Raw genomic sequence first — 25,549 nt, 5'->3', positions numbered from 1 at the left:
TCATAATTGATTCCATCAAAAAGAATTCTAAAGGATTCAATTTTGTGAAAATAAATGCCTTTTTATGCCTTTTAAGGCAGTGTTCCTAAGAAATGTTTTCGTTCCACGGTTTTATTTCCGACTTTGCAAATCCAACTACAATGAAAAAGTATTTTCAGTTTTTGGATTTATACACAGCCTATGACACTCACAAATGATGTGGCTTTCGATTGGTAACAGAATATTCAACATGGGTTCCGTAGATCCAGAGATTATCTGCCTCAAACAAACACACAAACTTTGCCTCTTTATTAATATTAGTATAAATGTAGGAAGTCGTTTCCATCTCCCTTTAATACTCAAACCTCATTTTTAACACCAGTTTCTGTCTGTATCTTAGTTCGCATTAAATTCATATAGCGCTTTCTCGGAACTTCCTAAATAATTCGAGATAAAATGTACCCTATGTCATTATCTCAGACGTCTGTACGAAATTTCATTATTAGTTGTATAGTTAAATTTGTGAAAGCATAACAAGTTAGGTTTAAATATTTTGGGTTAATTTTTGCTATTCTTTTATTTGTGAACATACAACATTATTACAGACCATTTGTTTTTTCGAAATCTGTCAAGCCTATGTTAAGCTATACAATAAGCAACACACAGACCGAGCCTACACAACTTTTTTGTATAGTATATTGTGGTTATTTGACAATTCTTCCAGTGGTTAGGATGAAAACAACATATTGTATATAAATCGTCAATCATTTAATAACTCATTTTTATGCTCAAAGTCACATAATTAAGAATTGGATTTAGCTAGCCGTTTTAGAATGCAAAAACCCACCATTAATTCAGAAAAGAAATATAATATGGAAACTTTCGTAAAACAGACATACATACACATAAACAGCCAAACAAAAATTGTATTAAGTACCTTTCTGGAATCGTTATAATTTGTTCAGCAGTTAACCTTATAATAGAATATTCTATGTAGGTACAGTGTTTGTTAATACATCATCAGGAAATTTTACAAAAATAATGTATTTATATTTATATTAACACAATTTTTTTTTATAATGATCGGATCAGTTTTATTTTTACTTCACGATACGATTTATTTAATTTAACTTTATTTAATGAAGTGATCTATTTTCTTTATGTGAAATATTTGTATATTCAATAACGGGCACAATTTGGAGAGAGAAATGTATTTGTAACATCTTAAATACCTTCTTATCTTACCTAATTACTTGTACTAAATACAACCGCAGCTGAGTACCAATTGAATTTGAAAAACTCTTAACAACCCATCTTTATATACAAGTCATATATACTATATTACATTTATATATAGTGTTGCATTGCAATACGTGTTTCTCCCATTTCAAATGGTTTGTTGTTAACTGTATTCCAGACCCCTTCAATTAAGAGCTCAAATCAATATCTAACTACTCGTCTGTTACATACGCAACGAGACTTGGGATAGGTCAGGCAAAATATTTGCAATAAGAAATTAGTATTTATGCATTGATTTACGATAAATAACTAGACGGTCAAATCGCCTATTATAAGGTCGTCGAAAAATGTTTGAGCGGCGTTGTATCTACGTATATAATTACTTATACAGACAACATTATAACATTCATTCGAATCAACACCTTATATCGTATTAGTAATGTTCAAAGTCTATTGTATACGCTCATTAGAAGTAGTAACAGTACGCCACATTCGGGATGGACGCGAACACGAAGCAAGAACATTTTGTTTTAGCAATTGAAATGTAAATATTTAGCAAAATGATTAAAACATCAAGTTAGTTACATAATTTTAATTACCTGAAATACGACACTTCATCTTTTTTCGTGTGGATTAGTCTGTTACTTGGACAGTTTTTCACTGAATACTTTGTTATTGCGTGGCGTTCAATTCAAAGCGCGGTCGAAACACAACTTTTTACTACAATTTTTTTAAGCGTGATTGAGAGTCTAGTTGTTTATTATACGTCAATGTATTAATATAAAAAATTTCATGAAGTTCTGTTCCAGTGTGATAAGTAGCATAAAATTCTCATAGGAAAGAAAGCTACAGTCGTTTGCTTTCTGCACCTAACTATTCTGGGAATATTTAATCTCCAAGTTCAAGCCTCTTCCTATCAGATGAGGTATATGGATATACAGCTGACGGTGGTGGTAACCCTGGAGCTTCCACCGTTTGTGGGGTGTTTTATTGTGGTATTATGGTGGACTTCGTCCCTCCCTCACCTTTAATAGGCAAATAAAATTGCTTATCTAAAATTACTTAGACTTTACTATAGTATAATAGGATGCTCAATGCCTTCAAAAACTTAATAAGAATCTATTTGTTAGAATAAGTATAGAAATGTATAGTATATAGAAAATGTATAGTATAAATATTTTCCAGTGGGAGGCTCCTTTGAGCAGGATGCCGGCTAGATTATGGGTACCACAACTGCGCCTATTTCTGCCGTGAAGCAGTAATGTATAAAAATTATTGTGTTTCGGTGTGACTTAACATCTTACATCTCAAGGTGACGAGCGCAATTGTATTGCCGGTCAGAATTTTTGTTTAGGGCAGGGCGTATCAATTACCATCAGCTGAACTGATCCTGCTTGTCTCATCCCTTATTTTCATAAAAAAATATACTTTATCATATTATTTTTGTAGTTCTTATAATCATATATTTTTTCCTCCTCTTCCGTGCGTTTTTCTAACGGTATAAATGTAAATTGTGTGTTTAATTGTGTATATATATGTAAATTAATTGCCTTATGTCCAATTATAAATAAATCTCCTACACCTTAAGGTTATTTTCAAGATTTCACTGAATAGCAATAAGGTCGCCTAATTGTGCTATAATCATTATTATTTTAACCGACTTCAAAAAAGGAGGAGGTTCTCAATTCGTCAGTTTTTTTTATGTTTGTTACCTCAAACTTTCGACTGGGTGAACCGATTTTGATAATTCCTTTTTTATTTGAAAGCTGGTGTGGTCCGCAATGATTTTCGCATCTAGACAGATAGACCACAGGGTGGGTAAGCAGTGTCACATATCAATGTATTTTAGCTTGTAAATATAATATGCATATATATAAGACATAATAAATAAAAGTATATAAAGTTAGTAATATAATCTTTAATTAACATGCGTGTGAATTGATAGTACACTAGAAATTAGGGGCGTAATGAGACATGCCATCACATATCTGAAGGTGACGAGAATCACTTCAGTATTCCTGAGAATGTGGGTAGATACACAAGCACGTATATTGTACATGTGATCTACTATAAGATCCCATAATGAATCAATCAAAAAATATTTATTCAAACACTAGCTGACCCAGCAAACGTTGTATTACCGATATTAAAATCGCGATACAAAAGTAACTGTTGATTTTTAATGCTAACTCATAATCAAACAAATTAAAAAAAAATGTCAAATCATTAAAAAAAAATCGTTTGGACCACCCTTAACATTTAGGGGGATGAAAAATAGATGTTAGAACTACCCAATATGCACTCAAAATTTCATGAGAATCGGTCAAGCCGTTTCGGAGGAGTTCAATGTTTAACACCATGACACGAGAATTTTATATATTAGATGTCAAAAGCAATACGTGTCATTTTCAGGTAATAATTTGAACCATTTTCTATTATCAATCCTTATTTTTTCCATTTACTTCAGAGAGAAATCAAGAAAAGGCATGAAACATATGTGAATTTGTATGTTCACAATATTGTTATCTTAAGTCACTGTAATGTAAAAATAATACTCGAGCCTTTGTCAGATTACTTGAGTTAGTTTAACAACAAAACGAACACTATGTTCTTAAAACCAAACGACACAAGTGAAAACAAGAAATACAAAATAAATACAACTAGTTTTGTTCATATTTATAAAAATAAAAATGTGGTACTACAAAACAGCAAGCTAGAACTTTCCAAGCATTCCCGAGGCACTTTCAGGCGACAAAAGTACTAGAATACAATAAAAATACTACCCAACTTCTATTTGACAAATGTATAAGATTAATTCAATATATAAATACTTAATAATGCTTAATAATAACTAAACAAAGTACCTCAAGGAACTTCTTATTAAATACATTTATTTTGTGTTGGTATATGCACAGATGATAAGTGAGGTAGAATAATAAAATTAATTAAACGAACGACAGTTGTAATCATTTACGTAATATATATATATATATATATACCCACACTGCATTTAATATATTAAGTCTGATGTACACGATTTAATACTTGAAATTCCAATAGATCTCATGATAATACGTCAATATTAATAACGAAATAGTTTAAACTAAACTTGCATTACTCAATGTAAATTGCATTCCTAATATTGGTCGGACGCTATATACGTATACAGTTTTATAATAAACACGCAAAATCATTATTTGATGATTCGGAGGTGTACGCGAGTCATTGGTGTGGGGTGTGCGAGGGTGGAAGGTGGCTCTCATCCCACTCCATCAGGGTCCATTGCTGCAACTATGCAATCTTCCGACAGTGTGGCCAGCGAGCCTGATGACTACGCGTGTTTACCACCTACGCAACGCGCAAAAAACCTCTAACCGCGCAAAATTTTTAAAATATTCCAAAAAATCAAACGGCCTAAAAAAACAAATACAAAAATCGAAAATTACAAATACCAATATTTTGGTTTCAAAAAAATTTTTCGAAAAATACCGCGCGCATGCGTCCGAGTCATAGCTGCCGCCCGCTGACACATTCACGAGATAGTTTTACGCAATAGACTTTATTCAGTTTTTTCCACATAATCATAATAGTTTTAAGTGATTCCATTAATCAATAGTTATTCAGCAACACTTGAACAAACAATAGAACCAGTTTAATTTTTGTAAACTATAAAATAGTGTTAAGGCAACCGAAGACAGTTCAGCTCGGATCCGTTGAAAAAGGGCTACAATTACATCTTCAACCATCCGAGAGGAACAGTCGTAAAAATTAGAAGAAGAAAGAGATCCATGGGAAGAAGAAGACGAAGGCCATGGAGCTGTAGAAGCACAAAAGTATAAGTTAAATGCGCAAGAAGCTGAAAGACTCCATCATTTTATAGCAAAGGAGAAAATAGAAACAACAAAATAACAGCTACAGCCATTTGACAATAAAGAAACACGTTTTTTCGCAATAGAACAAGTTTTACGTTTATATCAACCGTTATTATAAGAAAACAATAGAGAAGAGAATTTAAGAGTTTCAGTTCTTTAAGTACATTTAAACAACCTGGTTAATTTTGGAACTTTATAATTGAGTTATATTGATTTTTATATACAGACTCTACATATATATAGTGAAAAGTAATTTAGGAAAAAACTCTGGACTAATACGTTAAGGCTAAGTGATATTTGAGTCTTCTGGCTTAAAAGTTTTGGATAAAATTTTGACCAATTGTAAGGGAAGAAAACGAATAGAACAAACAAATCGTGCCTTAAATTGGCCTTAAATTAATAGTAAAAAGGGTAAGATAAATCACATCAAAAATTACAAAAAAAAAATCTAAAACTGTTTACCTACCTGTTATCGATTTCAAGATTTCTTTAATAGTACAAAATTTAAAGAAAAATTAATATTAAGACTTAGTTAATTAAAGCTTTTGTTATATTTCTACCTGTAACGTTTTATATGTTATATAAAATAAAACGGGCTTAAAATAATAAAGATATATATAATAATACAACGACAATACACACGGAATAAAATTCTAAGAACTAAATGACTTCATAGAAATATGAAGACATAGAGACAACAATCAAGCCAAAGCAAGAGAAATTCAACTACAAAAACAAGGTAAGTCTTCCTTATTTTCTTACTTAGTTTAGTCTAGGTTTATAAAAAGAAACATATTTAATGTTACAAATGATTTTAGATTTATAATGAGCGTCTATATCGAAGTGGAGTCACATTACCATACTACTCTCTCGCTCGCACTCGTACCGGCTCCAAATGTATCAGCACTATCAACTTCATTACGTTGGCTTTATTTATCTTCAACCATAACTAAATAATCATTAACATTATCTTATTTTTAATTATTGTCTTCATTATTAGATCTTAGATGTAATACAGAAAGTTGTTTTATATTATCTTCAAGAATACCTGCAAAAACATGGAAAATCACTACTGAAATTTAATATTAGAGTAAAATTTCTTTAGGCGTTAACACCTCGTGTGCAGTAACCAATGCCAAGAATGGCATAGAAACATTCGCCTCTAACTTTCGTTTTCGTCAAGTCAAGTTCAGATTTTGCCGATGATTCGGGTGGTTTGGTTTGCGCATGTCCGAGTCATCGCAGTCATTGCCCAGCCAAATTATTGATTGCGGGTAGTCGGAAAACTACGGGAGGAAGGGGGGCCGTCATTTACCAATGTGATAGTTTTCACAACGCTCAATTATGTAGGGGGTTGGGAGATGGGGGGAAAAAATGTATATATCAATATGGCGGATTTCAGTGGATTTTGTATTAAATTCTATCGACTACGCCCGCTGCGTTCGGAATTTATGGTGGGCTTTAGCGGAACGATGATGGGTTTCCATTATGGCGCTTTTAAATCTTATATTAAATTTTAATGATGCCCCGCCCAGCGAGCCGTTATATCCAATGGAATTATTATATGCTTATATGCAATTCATGTCATGCCAAGCATTTTGCTGAAATCATTGCTGTATATGAGGGTAGTTCAAACTTTTGTTTCATACAGGTTTTGTTAGGTGGAGCGAAAGAATTAAAAGATATTTCATTTAGATATGATTATCAGTCTGAATTAGATTACTCGACTCTGAAAAGTTATATTATTTGGATACCGTAGTAATGAGACAATAAAGGATATTTTCACTTATCTGCATCCTTTATATGGTATAAAGAATTAAAAACCCAAAAATAATTAATAAGGATTTAAGGATTTAATTTATATATGATGTAGATTAGCTCATGAATTGTCTTGATTATCAAGTCCACGATGAAAAATATCATAAGTCGAAGTTTGACATAAAAATAAAATTGACAACAATATAATGAATTTCTTAATTATTACACATTCTAGTCAAAACAGTCTCTAAAAATAGAGAATTATTATTGCATGCGGATGTTTACTTGGGCTTCAAATACCATCAATCTAACTTGAGTGTAAATTTCTGCATGTCTGAGTTTGACATTCTCAAGCCCATGTTATTATGAGTAACTAACAGTGACGTTCTATACCTTCATATAGAATTATCACGTTGTATAAAAACAAAGCCGGAATAATATAATCATTTTTTAAAATTCTTAATTTAAACTATTAATTTATTAAATTGTTATATGCAAATATTAGTGTTTAGCAGGTGGCAGGGTAAACCACGGCCTGAGAGTTTAACAAGACATGCCAAGTTTTATGAACGATACGTCACTCGAACGGTTGGCTCAGTGGGAGACCGCTCAGACGGAACCCGAGAGGACGCGGGTTCGAGTCGCGCGTCGTTCATTTATTTTGTTTACAAATTTAATTTGTGTAACTTAATTTAATTAATTGGATACTTAATTAAAGTTTTGCCAAAGAAATACCCATGATTTACTTCAGCTAAATTACGCAGAAGAAGAATTATGTAAAATTTTTCAATTTTCCTCCAAATAATTGTTATTGCACTCTAGAGCTCCAAGTTAGTACAACTTCCCCGTCGTGGAAGATGTACCACTTTTTTGACAACCTGCACTATACTACGATAATCATTAAGTATAAACCGGTATTAAATTCAAATTCAAACATTTTTATTCAAAATAGGATATTTAAAATTACTTATTGAACGTCAAAAACTTCAACCCATTCGAAATAGTATGCCTCAGACCTGAGAAGAACAGGCGCAAGGAATTCTTCTTTATTTTCATTAAAATGTCGTAAACATGTAATATCATACAATACAATTTATAATTTAATAGCCAGAGCGCGGTCGTTCCATTCCCAATCTGTTACCATATCAATGTTAAATAATATAAAGTCAAGTGCTTTTAGAGCACAAAAGTTTTTCACCATTTTTTTTAATTGTCCTTACAAATTTGTTTTGTACATTTTCTGGGGTCAACAACAGGGAACAAAAGACTTACTAACACGACTTAACGAGTAGTAGGCGTAACATGTTTAAGTTTTAATTCAAATATCACGATAATTTGCAAGATCCGTGTCTTTAGAGATGTCTCTATACTCGTATAATGATACGTACTCGTATTGCGAATGCGCAAGGCTGTGATGGCCCCTTATATTTATGAACTTTTTAAGGCTTAAGAGCGCTGTCGCACTACATCCGATCCGAATCGACTACACCGGAGCTTTTTTTGTCGTATGGTCCCGGAATTTATCAAGGAAGCCTATACGGCGATGATAGCCTGGCTACGTATGGAATATAGCTCTCACTTCTCTTCATGAAACTTAAATTATTTAGAACCTGGTAGTACTGCGTAAAGATTTGAGTACATAGAGCGATGATTGTGTTGTCTGCTCTATGTCATACATAAATATGTACTTTAAACCGTATGCATGTTGGTAACAAGTACCCAACGTGCCTTAAAATTTTGTCACGTATAAAATGTCCATTCGAAATCCGATCAAGCTACTTAACAGTTGTGTTTTTAAAGTGATTACCGTCACTTCTGTGATTAATTATACAAATAAAACTGAAAACAAATAGTTTAGATTTGCAAGAGCGACATTTCAAGTAAATTTCCTAATATGCAAATATTGGGGTTGAGCAGGTTATCAACTGTAAAGTAGATCCTATAGATGAAGCTAGAACCTGAGAGTTGAACAATGGATGCAAGATTTTACAAACGATAAGTCACCCGAAGGGTTGGTCGCGGGTTAGAGTCCCGCATCGTTCATAGATTTTTCTTTTCAGTTTTATTTGGGTACTTAAAAGGTCAACTAATTACGATCTAGTACCACTAGAGTTTTGTAAACAAAAACAGTTCAGGATGCAGTAATAAATAGAATCAACAGTAGACACGGAAATATATGCCATAAAATTGATAAACATTTGTATCGAGCGCTTACGTCGTCACGATATACCTAACTGTACATGCAAATGCATGCAAAACACTACTGTTCACGACTTAATGTAATAAAAGAGATTTTTCTTTGACAAAAACATGCGTATGCGCTTAATGGTGTTAGAAAATTGACGCGCTATAACATACGCGTTGAAAGTAGCTCTACTTGACGACCCTTGTTGATAAATTTTTGAAGTGCCATGATATGACAATAATATAAAAAAAAACACTAAAAAAGTATTTATATGAAAGCAAATGAAAATATAGCTACATAATATACTACAATAAACAAATATTTATTTATACGGTGAGTCACATTATTCTTCAATCAGTAAGACAACTTGTCCGAATTTCCTATGGATTATGCCTTAATTGTATGTATGCCTTGAAATACTTTACTTACAAACTGCTTGACGTCTTATCTCTTCCAGTGCTGGACACAACCAACAGTAAGCATTTTTATGGTTTATATAAAATCTAAGTATTTCAGTCTATAAGTAAAACTAGAGATAAAGTTCTTGTTGAAGCTCTTTCTGATGGTGGATTTTTTATAAAAAGAAAAACTATTATGAATAATTCTATAATTTTATTGTTATTTCTTCTAGATTTTCTTTAATTTTGTATGAATAATAATAATTAAGGCCTATTCCTATATCTTACTCTGTACGTCCATAATATAGAAACGGAAGGTCAAGTCAAGTTTAGTGATAAGTCAGATTCAAATATTTTTAATTGAATGTAATGAACGTCAAAACTACCCATTCGAAAATTTATAGTTCAGACTTAAGAGCGATGATTTTTATGATTTTAGAAGTTCTCTCTCTACGCAAGACTGTGCCGCTCATCTTCAAAATGCTTTTGGGAGAGAAGCACCTTGCTTGAGCACCGTCAGGCGATGGTTTGCTGAATTTGAGAGAGGTCGGGAATCTTTACATGACGAATTTCGTTAAGGGCGGCCTTCAACTGCCGTCAACGAAAATAATGTGGCTACTGTTAAGCGGCTAATTGAAGGAAACCCGCGGATTACCTATGAGACAATTCGAGGACTATTGGGGATTGGTATGAGCCAAATTCAGAAATTTTTACACGAAGAATTGAAAGTTTGGAAACTTTGTTGTCGTTGGATCCCTCATAATCTGACAGCGGACCAGAAACGGGCTCGCGTGGAATGGTGTTCACAGATGCTAATGAAGTACGACCACGGACATTCTAATGCTCGTCAACATTGTCACAGGAGACGAAACGTGGATTTATTGTTATGGACCCGAAACAAAACATCAATTTTGTAAATGGGTGTTTGACAATGAGAACAGGACAACAAAAGTGAGGCAGGCGAGAAACGTTGGTAAAAAAATGATCGTTTTTTTTTCTCAGCTAGGGGTCCCTAAAAGAGTGTTAATGCTGAGTGGTATTCTACCATTTGTTTACCCAGAATGTTAAAAAAAAGTTCGCGAAAGACGACCAAAAAGTCGCGTTCAACTACATCATGACAACGCTTCTTCACACACGGCTAACACAACTAAGTCATTTTAAGCTTCTGAAAAAGTACAACTCATCACCCATCTTGCACATAGCCCCGATCTAGCATCCTGTGATTTCTGTATGTTTCCCAAAAGCAAAGATTTGATAAGAGGTTTCACTTTTACCAATTCCGAAGAGAGAATAACGTTCAATCAGCACGTAAAAAACATGCCTTCAGATCTGTGGTCCTCCTGTTTTAAAAAATAGTTTGATCGCATGAAAATTTTTTTAAAATGTAAAGGAGAGTATTTTGGAAAGCAATAAACATAATATTTTGGTTATAAAATTTTGTTTTTAAGTTACGCAAAACTTTTAGTGTGACCTACGTATAATTATCACAGTTTTGGCAGTTACATTGGTATATCTACTTTATTTATTAGTTTATTTTTTATGCATGCTTTAGTATAAATCTTTTTTGTTATGCTCATCATAAATTTATTTTTAAAGAGATTTTGTTTAGTTTCTATTGTATTATTAAAACTGTTTTTACTAACCCGTTTGAATAAAGAATTTACAACTTAAAGAACGTACCTACTATAAAGTTCAGTATTTTTTTTTCTCAATTTTAAACAGAGTATCCTCCAGCGCAGTTGTATTATATAGTCGGTTAGTAGTTTTTACGTCGCAGGCATTCCATGGCGCACAAACCTCACATTCCTGAGAATGAAATAAAAAACTAATTCAGTAACTTTATTTTATCAATAAGTTACAGTTTTTAAAATTATTTAAATCTAGTATTCTTGGAATGCGTGTTCAATATTTATTTGTGATAACTCAAATTAGATGAGGCAAAGCAAGATTATTCAAAGCACTATTATTCTATTAAATAAACTAGGCAGTCACTGTTGTATATATTTTTATTGAGTGGAAAGCTAATATGTATAGAATGCATGCTAAGACACAGCGGTGGCCCTTTTCTAGCGTGAAGCAGTCATAACAGCCGGAAGACGTCCACTGCTGGACAAAGGCGTCCCCCAAAGATCTCCACGAGGATCGGTCCTGCGCTACCGGCGATCGTGAGCAGATCATCGGTCAGTCTTGTGGGGGGCCTACGAACACTGCGTCTTCCTTTATGGGGTAGCCAATCGAGGACTTTACAGCCCCAACGGAAATCTGTCCGTCGAACTATGTGCCCTGCCCACTGCCACTTCAGTTTCGCAATCATTTGGGCTATGTCGATGACTTTGGTTCTCCTACGGATCTCCTAGTTCCTGATTCGGTCTCTCAGGGAAACTCTAAGCATAGCCTCTCTATTGCCCTCCGAGCAACAATGATGCTATCGTGATGCAATATTGTACAAGAATCAAGTCAAGTTCAAAAGGCGTCATAAGTACTGAAATTACTGGGCTAATGAGATTCAATATCTTATATATTAAAGTTATATATCCTGATTGGCATTCCTTTACAATGAGCATGAAAATGTGAACGTCCCCATAATAAGCTTCGACTGCTATATCTATACATTGCCGCATTTAAACCAGTTGTTTAAGATATTATTGTTCAATGAGCAGCAATGTAAATCATTTATTCAGTTCAGCTTTGATTCGGACAGTGACAGTTAACACATAGGAAAAAGTGTGCTTAAATTGTCTCTAATGAATGATATGTCGTAAAATATAACGTCATTGCATAAACTGAATTAATCTTCCATATAATAATAAAACTGTTTTAGTAATAATTGTGTATCTTGAAACTTAAATTGTATCTTTAGTGTATACAAATTAATAGGCAAAATGTATAAAAAGCTAAAAGAAATTAGATCCCGAGACAGCTGTAAACTTAGAATTTATCAAGATACAGTTACTACTAGATCTATAGCATTGCTACAAACCGTTAATTAATTTAAAATTGGAATTTCCTACCTCAGTACCTTATTTACATTGGTTCTTATCGCTTGTGATATATTGGAAAGGGACATATTGAGGCTTTTCTGTATTTCTATCGGGATGCCTTACAATCTTTTACATTTCCTTAGGTTGAATGATTATTAAAACCCTTTTAATTTGATTAGTTAATAGTCTAGCTATAGCCTGTGCTAGGTGATCAACAGTATTCAGTATCTTATATCTTTAAACGAGCAATTCTTGTATATATATAATACATATACATATAATCTGAATCTCAGAAACGGCTCCAACGATTTTCATAAAATTTAGTATACAGGGGATTTCGGGGGCGATAAATAGATCTAATTAGGTTTCAATTTGAAATATGTAGCTTTTTCCGTGTTTCAATGGGAAACAGTAATATTTCCTTAAAATTTCATCACACTCAGTTCAGCGGTAATAGAATCCATAGGGAACAACATATAGATACATTTTTTATGAAAATAAGGAAAGAGGCCAGCACCACGTTCAGTTGGTGGTTAGTGATACGCCCTGCCCATTACAATGCAGTGTAGCTCAGGATTGTTGAAAAACCCAAAAATCTCGAGTCTCATTTGGTCAGGAATTTCACTAGCTACGGCGCCCTTCAGAACGAAACACAGTTATGCTTACACATTGCACATGACACTGCTTGACGGCAGAAATAGGCGCCGGTGTGGTGTGGTTGGATTTGATTTGATTTTGTTAGTCTTTTGTCTCGAAAGACTGAGTCATTACACTCGGTTATGAAATATAGACTGAAAGTCAAAATTACACTTATGAATGTCAAAGATTTTACCATTTCTTCGGAAAAGTTGAAGGTTACGCCGCCGAGACTGGCCGCTGTCTGAGTTAAGTTAGCTGCGTCGCGCCGCCCGCATCGTCTCGTTTCGTATGTACCAACCCTAAAGCCCGGCCGTGACGCAGGAATAAATTTCAAGGAGACCGCTATGTAACGCTACTGTTCTATTACTGCATTGGGCCATTGCTTCTCTCGCAACGGTCTTTTGGGTATAGTCTTGTCTTCATCTCGCCTTTATGAACCCTCTTACTTGTACAGATTCGCCTTAGGCAAGCATCATTATTTTATAAGTATGGGGTTCCAATTTACAATATATCTTGTTAAATCTACCTTTAGTATGCACTAGCTGACCCGACAGACGTTGTTCTGTTTATAACAAAAGAAACTCTTGCGGGTGGAATTTCGTAAAAGCCTTAGCTTAGCCTCTACTTGGTGAAAGAAATATTCCTACCAAATTTAAAGTCTCTACGCTTTATGGTTCCAGAGATATAGTGATGAGTTAATAGATAGGTGGAAATTTCTCATATAGATATAATTATCTTAGTTCCCCAAAGAGTTATACTCTCTTGAAAGCATGATATAGTTTGCGGTGGCAGTCATACCATCAGGCGACTTACAGCATCATAATCATCATCAGCCGGAAGACGTCCACTGCTGGACAAAGACCTTCCCCAAAAATTTCCATGACGATCGGTCGTGCGCTGCCCTCACCCAACGTATTCCGGCGATATTAACCAAATAATCGGTCCATCTTGTGCGGGGCTTACTGACACTGCCAATGATGACTTACGGTACACAGACTTATAGCATAAGGCGATGATATCAAAGAATGTTTTTTTAAAGTATCATCACTTTGGACTTTGACCTCTAGACAATAGAAATTGATCGGACATCGCATTTCAGTATCATTTTTCAACTATTATTCATCCATCCAACGACAAAGCATTTAACAGCTGGGTGGTATTTAAAAATGAACAAAAGCCTTTTTTATGGAAGAGAACGACAAACGAGCGTACGGGTACCTAATTTTAAGTGATCACCGCCACCCATATCCTCTTGAAACACTAGAGGAAACACAGAAGCGTTGCCGGCTTTATAGAAAAATTTACGTGCTTTTTTTGAAGGTATGTCGTATCGTCCTGAAAACACCGCACAAGAAAGCTTGGTTGTATGATGGAAGAAAGTTGATTGTAAACCGCACTGCGGTCGAGGAACGCCACACATTTACATGTTGGGGATGATATTCTAATTTGTGGCGTGTCGTGCGAAGGCAGTTCAACGGCATGATCAGATTAACCAGCTATTCGGAACACTCCCCGTGATAAATGCGGTAGAAGATCATTGAACACATACATTGAGATTTCTTGCAATCATCTCTAATATATAAAATTCTCGTGTCATGGTGTTAAACATTGAACTTCTCCGAAACGGCTTGACCGATTCTCATGAAATTTTGAGTGCATATTGGGTAGATCTGAGAATCGGACAACATCTATTTTTCATCCCCTTAAATGTTAAGGGTGGTGTTAACCATATGAAGTTTCTTTTTTTAATTTTTTTGACATTTTTTTTTTAATTCGTTTAATTATGAGTCAACATTAAAAAACATACAACTTCAAATTATCACCCATCTACGATCAACAGTTACTTTTGTATCGCGATTTTAATATCGGCAATACAACGTTTGCTGGGTCAGCTAGTATCATATATAAAATAATAATTAAATTATTTTACATACTAGGTACTAATGAAATAAAGTAAAAAATTACCTCTAAATAATATCGGCAAACGGTCTGTACTTCGGTATAGCTTGTCTTCCGAAAGACCACCTTCAAAGATTTCCATTCTGTCCTGTCTTTTGCTATACGAGTCCATAGTTGCCCCGCTATTTTCTTGATTCTTCGTCTTCCCATCTCATACGCTAATTATTTTATCAATGCCTCACAACTGTACTTATAATAAGCATGGCAGTATGCACAATCATACTAGATAATTGAATATAACTCTTAACTGAAAGTAACATATCTACTAAATATATTTGTTTTTGTAACAAACGGACATAGTCTTAATTAAAAGCAAATTAAAGTAAGGTAAAGTCTTTGTTTCATCAAAATCTTTTTAGTATAATTTAGCGTATACAATTATAATTAAATCTAATAGTACTATTATTCCAATAATACGGAACAACTAGTTAAAAATTCAAACACAATATTAAAAAAGACTGACCAATTACATGTTATTATGGCGACCCAATTTCTAATCGCAATTCCATTCAGACGATCAACCATAATTCGTTTCAATACGTCCCAATAACAATAATTACAAAACGCTAAGGATTTACGCGTCCTACTAACGAACGCCCACAGACTACCATTTCTTTCTATAGGTACATATATACCTACCTAAAATTCATAGTAAAATAACTATAAGAAACTAGCTTCTAAAAAAGATTTCCCGATATTATATTACAAATCACCGAAGTCTGCTTGAGAAATTACAACCGTAAACCTCTAAGTTAGGATTAAATTTAAATTGCAGATGTGTTGGATTTATGTCGTAACGTTCTGTAAAACGGTATTGCAGGCCAATGCACGATGCATTCAACTAATAGCGTTGTGCTTTGCATTGAAATAACGATAGTGCTGTTTCATTTTAGTTATTAACGGGTACATATCTGAAAATATCGATAGAATTATCGTTAGTATCGATGGAATTATTCATTAATTCATTTACAGGTAGTTTATTTTAGTAATATTTAATATATGAGTGGATTCCACACTAAAGAAGCTGTCGTAATTTATAAAACACTCACGATAAATACTGAAGTATCTAACTAATATATTATGGCAGTTTTAAGATATGGCTTTCAAAATGTATAACGTGGCTGCTGCAATGTATAACGGTTTTTACCTTAGGAATCTGCGCCTTAAGAATTTGATGTAGACTAAAACATATTACAATATGTTATATGCATGACGTTTCTTGTTCTTTGCAAAAATAGGGTTGTGCGTATACGATAGATTTCTTAACAGATTACTGTTAGTAAATTTTTAAATTGGACTTATTTAATAAAATAAAAACTCATCACTAGGAAATAGTGATGTGGTCTTTATGAAATATTAATAGTTTGTTTGAAAATATAGTAATCGCTTTGTATTGGTGTAAAATATCACTAGCTTACGGTCGTTAATGACAGCTCGTACTGCTTACAGAAGTCTAAAAGAATCAAATAGATTAAAATATAAAAATTGTAATTCCCAATGAGGAAAGGGTTAGTGTCATCATAGAGGATATATCCTGTATGTTAATATGTACACATAATATTTTAAATAAATTGATTTTATCGATGTGTATAACTAATATACTACTGTACTAGATATAAATACATTTAGAGAACAAGGAATTCTATGATTTTCTGATGAAGAGTTGGAAGAGAAGTTGAAATATAGTGGCCTTGCCTTTGTCGCAGCACTTGAAAAAAATAAATGAAGGCTTAGAAAATAAATGTTTAGTTCTAAGTCCTAGAACCTAGCACAACCCTATGCCCCGCAGGCAAATATGAACGAATGTAAGTTGACTTAGAATAAGTATGTTCCTGCAATCGAGAGTCGGCCAGTGTTAGATCATAATGTGTTGAAAGTGCATGCGCGCTACACTACGCTGCTAAACAATGAAGCACAGACAATTTTCGCCAAATTCAAAATAACGACACTCACCGATACTATTACGCGGCAAACCATGTTCGAAATTCAAAAATGTGTCAAAGACATTCTAGTGTCGAAGCGTATAGTGACACGGAATTAGAACGGTGAAATGGAGGAGTAATTTTTTTATTGCGATCTTGCGTGAAATTGAAAAAATGTAATAAATCGGCCCAACTATGAAAATAAAATAAGTGTTTATAATTTGCTGATAACAATAGGCGTTCGGACGCAGAGTTGTTGAAAGTTTTAAAAGACTTTGTTATATTGTGTTTAAGGACTTAAAAGAAGAAAAGGTAAGTGGAAACAATTTATAGGAACAATATATAGGAATTATCAATTTTAAATTAATTTATCATTTTAAATAGCTCTTAATCTTACTAACCTTGCCTAGAAAAAGATCTTTCATATTGGAAATAATCATAGTAAGAAACTTACAATTCAATCAATATTCTAGTGTATAATTTATTTTACAGCCATGGGCTAAATTACAAAAATAGTAATTAAAAAAAATATTTTTGGGGCTGTGAAAGTGTATACCGAAATTCTTATTACTCCTTTTAGAATGGAATTATTCCAAAATTAAATAAACAAAATATATATTTTTATGTTAGGGTAACTTTAGTGTACTATTTTGTTTTCGTTTTATTAATATTAATTATTAGTTGAAGTGAAGAAATTTTTGTCAGTGTAAAATTTGTTTGAAAAAACAAAGATCAAGATTGTTTAGTTGTACATTTATAGATTTATGTAAAACAATTTTGATCATGGTTATTAATGAAAATGTTATAGATTCCATATAATTAACGGGAAGGAATTAGTAGATAGGTTGCGCGGGTTTACTTGGGCGTTGATTCCAGCGACCCTCAAAGCACTTTATTTTTAATGTACGGAATTAAATATAGTTGATTTTTTAAGGTACTAATGAAGAAGAGAAAATATGTAAGTGGTTAAAAATTGGAAATATAATTGGATTATATTGGATTTATCAAATAAATTCCCATGCAGTATCTTTTTAAGCCCACTTTTGATAATTTTAGACATGCTTGTACATTTTACAACATTCGGTATTTTTTTAAAACGCCTTTTTGTTCATAGTAATAATATTCCGACCGACGGCTTTTCATGTATCTTAAGTAAAACCTAGACTTAACCAGGGTTATCTACATCTAGTATATATAATACAATGAAATCGTAAACATATCGTTTTTGTACTTTAAATATTTTTACTATATTACAATTTATATCTATACGATATGCCTGCCATATGGCAGAAGTGAAAACTTCATCAATCGAGGCTCTGAATACAAAACACAACAAATTCTTGGTTCTTTATTCAAAAAGAGAATATATTTTTTAATAATTATAGAATAAAGAAGTTTTTATTTGAAAACTCTTCAGCTCTATCATATATATATGAATATCTTAGCCACAGAGTAAAGCTTGGATAGTATAGCTGAAAAAAATCCGAATTGCTTAAGTATTTTGTGGAATGTATGAAACAAGAGGAATTAAGAGTTTCTACTGGCTCTTCAGATGGTGAGTGATTGCCACCAGAGTAATACCCAATATAATATATTTCCTTATAGCACCATCTATATAAATAAAATGATAGAGGTTTTCATTTGTACGCGCCTCACGGAAAAACCACTGAATAGATTTCAATTAAGTTTTCTACATTTTAATCCTCAGACACTTGGCCCTTAACAAATGAAATTATTAAATTTTTTATTGAATATGTCTTCGTTGAATATAAAAGTCTTAGAAAATTTATACGTCTAGATAGAGTCTTTTTCTGTAAGACAACCGATAAAAACAGGCCAGGTTTAATACGTGTGCGTGCCAAGCTACGTCTTACACTCGCGATTTGTATGACTTTGTGTTAGTGTGGGTGCATTGCTCAAAATGTGAATACGACTAAAAAAATTACTAAGACTATGGTCTATCTAGACGTATAAATGATCTTTAGTAAAAAAATTAAGAAACCGCGATTTTTATAGGCACTAGCTATTCAGTCATGTGTTTACGTGGACGAAGTCGCGGGTATTAGCTAGCTAATCATTAAATAAATTGAGAGTACCAGTTCAATTGCATTGCGTTTAAGTTTCCTTAGACTTGTAAGGGTGTCAAGGAACCCGAGAGCTAAATTTTTTTTTATTTTTCTATGGCCCTTCCTATAGATCAAATCTAGGCTCACTGACTCCGGTTAAGCGCATTTTTGAGGAGTATAATTTAATAATGGTCGCATCGACTCTTTATAGTTTTAGTAACAAGATTTGGGAGCATTTAAAAAATTAATTTAATATAATACAATAATATTACACAAATTATCTTGCCCCAAACTAGGCATAGCCTTTGGTAACTATGGGTACAAGACAACGATATATTTAATACAATATACTTACTTAAACATACATAAATACATATAAACATCCATGACTCGGAAACAAACATTCATATTCATCATATAAATGATTGCACCTACCGGGATTCTAACCCGGTATCTCTATAACTCAGTAGGCAGGGTCATTTACTACTGGACTATAGGATTCGTCTATAGTTTATATCATTGTTATTAGTTATTTCAAAATTTAAAGTAATTTATTATTATTTAAATGTGCTACTTATCTATAAGTATTTTGGAAAAACTATGAACACTTAACGAACTCGTTACCTATTAATAAATAAAACGAATTTGTATGTATTATATGGTTGCACTTATTAAGTAAATATAATCTTATAGAAAAGTAAGTACACGCAAATCTGTAAAGTTATAAATTATCAAATTCACTATTTGTGTCATTATTTGTCTCAATAAAATACTATTTAAGGGATTAAAACGCGCGTGAAACTGTATTATAAGCATAATTTATTTGCGTAAAAGTTCCTAAAATTTATTTATTTAACTCGACTTTTCATGACCTTTGCAAAGCACGTATTTGTCATAGTTGCCATTGTAAAGTTTAGGCGTCATTTGTTACCTCGGAGGTGGTATTTACCAAATACTATATACTTAAACAGATGGTATTTGCCAAAATTTACTGACAGTGTCCTCTTGTTTTTTGGTGTGTATTTTGAGTTTTAATTTAGCTTAAACACCTGGTAAACGTAATGAACCTACATCAGTTTGTAAAGCAGCTTTGACATGGGGAGAAGAACTGAAATTAAACTCCCAGCCCATCTTTTAAATCATATAACAACTTAGCCTATTTAATACGACGTGGGTACCGTCATAAACCCAAGTACACCTTCTTTAGAGGCCGGTAACCCTCCTGTGATTCCACTGGTATTGCAGGAGAATGTGATCGGAAGTGATCACTTAACATCAAGTGATACACCGGTTGTCTTCCATAAAAATAACTACTAAATATGTTGTTTACAAATCCAAGATTTGTAAAGACACAATTATGATGCTAATATTAATTATTATTCTATGTCATCTATTCATAGTAAAGATAAATGCGATCTCTTAAGAAAAATAACGGTTGCTACATTTAAGGCTAATTTTAAATCAGGAAATTATCTGTTAATTAATAGGCCATTATGTAATGGAATCACTATAATAATTTACAAGGAACATAGCTTGTAGCTTAATTTTACAGAAGAAAATTAATTTATATTATCATATACATTTTTCGAACCAAAGTAACCGACATAGTCCAAACGATTGCGAAACTGAAGTGACAGCGGGCAGGGCACATAGTTCGACGGACAGATGGCAGTTGGGGCAGTAAAGTCCTCGAATGGCGACCACGTACCGGAAGACGTAGTGTTGGCAGGCCCCCCACAAGATGGACCGACGATCTGGTCAAGATCGCCGGAATACGTTGGATGAGGGCAGCGCAGCACCGATCGTCGAGGAAATTTTTGGGGAAGGCCTTTGTCCAGCAGTGGACGTTTTCCGGCTGATGATGATACATTTTTCTACAATTTTATAACTGACGTTAAAATTGAAGCAGCGAAGAAAATTCATTGATCAAGTATATGCGTATTTTAAAGGGAAGGTTAATTATAGATAATCTCGACGTCTACTATGGCCCACGATTTAGCATCATTTAAAAGGTACATATTATATGTTTTTTTATTAAGATATCTTATTCATAATTGGATTTAAAACCTACTTACTGTAAGTCAGAATCTATGTAGAGAAATGTTAAAGAAAATGTTAAGGACTTGAATCTTTATCCTGATTGCAAAAGATTCTTAGCAAAGTTTTTTACGCAACAGGCAGACGGATATTCTTCTTAATTACTGACGCGTACACGCAAAAGTCGCGTTAACATAATATAGTGTGTTGCATTGCGTAATTCCATTCGAAGCCAATAAGTTGCATCGCCGACGAACGGAGCATCAGTTATGCGACTGTTTCCATTCAACAACGGATCAAGCCATCGAAAAGGATGAAATCGTTCGATACTTCGGTATGTCAATTATTGTCGGGAATCTAATGCAACGATTTGTTCCCTTAATTTTGCCTAAGAATTTTTTAAAGTTTTGTTTTGGTATGTCCATTGATAGACATTTGAATATTCGAGTGAATTCATTCAATTTCGGTTGCCCGTGACCACGCAGACTAAAAAGCATGCTATACATTGAAATATATAATAATAATTTGTGGCGAACGTAAGTTATTATATTAACATTACACTTGTCTTACTTTTGGCACTAAAATGGCCTCACTGAGCGTAACTCATTATAATCGATGGATATTGTTGCTAGGACCTTTGGGCGGAGAAGTTCCCCAATTAATTGTACTATCTCTGGCATCCCACTAATTCAGGATATCATCCCCACCATCTGCATGTGTGGCGATCCTCCACAGTACGCTTTTCAAGGAGCTTTCTTTAACGTACTACAAAGATGTGGAATGAGCTTCCTTGTGCGGTGTTTCCCGGACGATACGACATGGGTACTTTCAAAAAAAGCACTTCCTTTTAGGCCGGCAACGCTCCTGTGGTTCCTCTAATGTTGCAAGAGAATGTGGGTGGCGGTGTCACAATCACTTAACACCAGGTGACGCGTACGCTCGTTTGCCCTCCATTTTCCATAAAAAATATCTCTGAATGTCTCCGTCTCAGCTTCCATGATTGCTAATTAGTGATGTAACATAAGCTCGTTGAAACAGAAGTCAAGCTCGATTTACTGTTATGACTTTAGTCTTCACTTTATTAACGTTCCACCGTATCACGATACTATCGAGTGAACTTCAACCAAAACAAACTGTATGGTAATGATTTTTAAAAGAGTGCGCAGGGTACTTCAATTATCAGCCAAAAGCTGGTTTTGTTCCATCGGTCATTACGTTAAAATGTCAGATACCTGCACCACGATGAAGAAATCCATTCCACTAAGGCACGTTTCACTTGGAACTTTTTGTCTCTTATACCACTTCGTGAAATCGTCTACTGGCCTTGAGAGCCAGCAATTCTAGAGTACTCGCATCTCAAAGGCCATCAATTCTTGACCTCAGGTATAGCTGATGCGGCGGCTGGTTTTTTAGTTTCCATCACATGAGCCACATGACAAAAAATACCTACTAAAAATATTTAATTTCAGTGGACATTTTTTGTTGATAATAATCTGTCAAAAAACTAACTTTTCAATATACAATCCATAATATCATTAAATAAAAAAAATATATTATCCATTATATCATTCAATGTGAAAATATTCTTTTCTGTCTGTTACGCTGTCAAAATAATATGAACCGATGATTTTCACAAAATTCGGTAGACTTTTCTCGAAATATTAAGGATTTAAAAAGGATATTCAAATTGAATGACGGAAATTCTAATGCAGTTGCAGTCAATTAAAAAACTCTATGAAGACAATATTTTAGTCTTGCAAACTGGGTACAAAAGGTATAATGGAAACACGCATCCCATAGCACCTTTAGCGAGCCGAGCTTAGCGCATTTACATACATTTTAATATTGCTAGCGGATTCTACAAAAACTTAATACGCCAGGAACCGAGATTTTCTCGATAAAAATATTCCGGTTATATACTGGTTATGACTTGTTGTAATTAGAACAGTAATAAAACCTCAATATGTTGTATAAATATTCAAGATTTACTTCATCTGAATATCGCAACAGATACACTCAGTCATGCTTGAATCTTTCTCCTAGCTTTCTTGGTTTCAAATTGAAAAGTTTTCATTAGAATAAGAGGAACATGTACCTTTTTCAATACCACCTTTAAGACGACCAATTGATTATTAATACTCATTAGCACAATATAATTATGTCCATATATCCTTCACTATACCAGTGGGAGGCTCTTTTGCATAGGATGCCGGCTAGATTATGGGTACCATAACGGCGCCTATTTCTGTCGTGAAGCAGTAATGTGTAAACATTACTGTCTTTCGGTCTGAATGGCGCCGTAGCTATTGAAATTACTGGGCAAATGAGGCTTAACATCTTATGTCTCAAGATGACGAGCGCATTTGAAGTGCCGCTCAGATTTTTTACGATGAAGTATCCTGAGCGGCACTGCATTGTAATTGGCATGGCGTATCATTTATCATCAGCTGAATGTCCTGTTCGTCTCGTCCCTTATTTTCATAAAAAATGATAATAATAATCGATAAGACGATCGAACTCCATATGAATTACGGTAACGTGACAACAAATCCATTAAATAATATTTGAATATTTCTTTTCAATTGTTATTTGTATGTCAAGGCTTACTCCACGTTTAGTAGCACAAAGTAGTATTACCAATATCGCGTGCTCGCTTACACTCAGAACTTATGAAAAGACTTAGTGTTGCAGTGTGTTATGTCAGGTTTTTTGGGTACTTTGACATGGATTACTTAAATAACAACAACGCCAAAGCAACGTTTATAATATTGTGAAGTGAAACCACAAAAATATTTGCATATCTGTCAAGACGAAACATGTGCCTGCTCTTAAATTTTGGAACAGTTTTACTTGTGAATGTTTCTGGCAAATAAACAACTTTTAGTTTGACTTTTGACTTTGAACGCTTTTAAAATAAAGACAATATTATGCAAAATAAAACAAAGAGCGATAAAATAGAATTAGTAACTCCTTAGTAAGGTTTACAAACTAGACGCATCGTTTCTATTGTACGCTTTTTCCAGTAATTGACATGTTTTAAGTTTGCTATCAAAACATTGCATTGTTAGTGAGTGTGTTTTTGAAATTTCCCATCGTTGGAAAGTTGACTTAGGCACAGTAATATCCTTGAATATTTTCCATGTACAATAACATCTGTTCTTGCCCCCATTTGCCTCACACCTGGTTTATTTCCTACGTCTAAGAGTTACACTGACCCATTAGTTTTTGGTAGTCACTTCCGATTATGAAATCTATGCCTTTTTCAGCACATTATAAATCTTTAGTTCATTCTCTTTAAAAAAAAAATAGAGTTTCCTACATAGTGCGATGTAACAGAATTCTACGCGGAAGTAGCAGAAATCTGGAATAAAACGGAATATATAACCTTCACAGCACTTCCAAAAGACCTAATGTTTGTTTTTATTGTATCATTACGCACACAGACAGGCGTACACACACATACGCATAGTTCGTTGCACATTGCTCTGGATGCATCACATAAACTGATGTTTGGCAGCGCTGCCAAAAAACACAAAGGAGTGTAGCGCAACCTAAACTTTTGATACTTGTTTACAAGATCGAGAACATAAACCAAGATTTTATTGTTACTAACGTCAATTTATCTTCACTTAAATCAACAGCTGCTGCTGATAAAAACTTACAAAAATTACTTTAAATTTAGAATAACAAAGAAAAATATTTTCTAAGACATTTTGATGTTTAAATCTGGAAGGACTAAGTGGACACTTTAAATGGAAAGAAATTTTCAAAATCTGTATTCAATGAGGAAGTTCTAAATACAATCAATACACAACTTCGTTTTATTTTGAAGTTGGTTGAAAATAGCTTAGAATGAGTAACAATGGCCAAAGTTCTTTTTTTGTGATTTTTAATTTATATAACTATTCTATATATCTATATCTTTCTTTTTATTTTCCTTGGATCCACAAAATAAACTCTTCTTTGGCAACGTTGCCAAAAAACATATGTAGTGCAATGAAACTGAAGGTTTTGATATAGTTTATTTACAAGAGGCAGAACAGAAACGAATTAAATCACGATTTTATGATTTTACGAGCCGATTTGTATTTAGCTTTGTGATGAATAAGATATATTGAAATCTTTAATATTTGTTTTATACCAAATACTTTACTATACTGCGGTGTTTATTTTTACTTATTTCTTTTATAATAATGGGATAATTTATTGAAGTAGGCGTTACTTTTGTTGTTACGATTAGTTGGCTGTTGCGACGTATTACCACCGAAAGAGATACGTAACAATGGTGAAGGGACCAAATTTGTTTGTTCATTCAACAATATAAACATGTTATTTTTGTGTTTTATTATTTATAATCAGAAAAATCAGTCTCGTGCCAGAGTTTGGCGAGTCAACATGTCCTGAGGATGCCTCATGTAGATGCGAAACACGTGTCGAATTGTTAAAAGACGAACATTGGCGGAATTAATATAAAAAAAAACTCAAAACATTTGGATATAATGTGATAAATAGTA

The 25,549-nt window shown here is 33.5% G+C and overlaps 1 protein-coding gene and 1 long non-coding RNA gene across 3 annotated transcripts in view; one reads left to right on the top strand and one right to left on the bottom strand.

Annotated features, from left to right (window-relative positions):
- The first annotated feature begins 5,688 nt into the window (after nucleotides 1–5,688).
- LOC126970141 (zinc finger protein 135-like) overlaps nucleotides 5,689–25,549 on the top strand; it is a 147,744-nt gene continuing 127,883 nt past the window's right edge. The window contains exon 1 of one of the 2 annotated variants that reach the window (XM_050815885.1): nucleotides 5,689–5,829. The gene's annotated coding sequence lies outside the window, so the exon portion shown is untranslated. Of the gene's footprint in view, nucleotides 5,830–17,035; nucleotides 17,245–25,549 lie in introns of those variants that run through there. The other variant, XM_050815883.1, reaches the window with a different exon arrangement.
- Nucleotides 11,141–17,048, bottom strand: LOC126970222 (uncharacterized). Its single transcript, XR_007730573.1, has 3 exons — nucleotides 16,964–17,048; nucleotides 15,017–15,257; nucleotides 11,141–11,237 (listed from the first exon to the last, which is right to left on the bottom strand). It is a non-coding gene; the product is annotated as an uncharacterized LOC126970222 (long non-coding RNA).

This window comes from Leptidea sinapis, chromosome 20 (assembly GCF_905404315.1).
Source record: "Leptidea sinapis chromosome 20, ilLepSina1.1, whole genome shotgun sequence".
NCBI lineage: Eukaryota > Metazoa > Arthropoda > Insecta > Lepidoptera > Pieridae > Leptidea > Leptidea sinapis.
The sequence above is the reverse complement of the archived record's forward strand: the minus strand, read 5'-3'. Positions and strand labels throughout refer to the sequence as shown.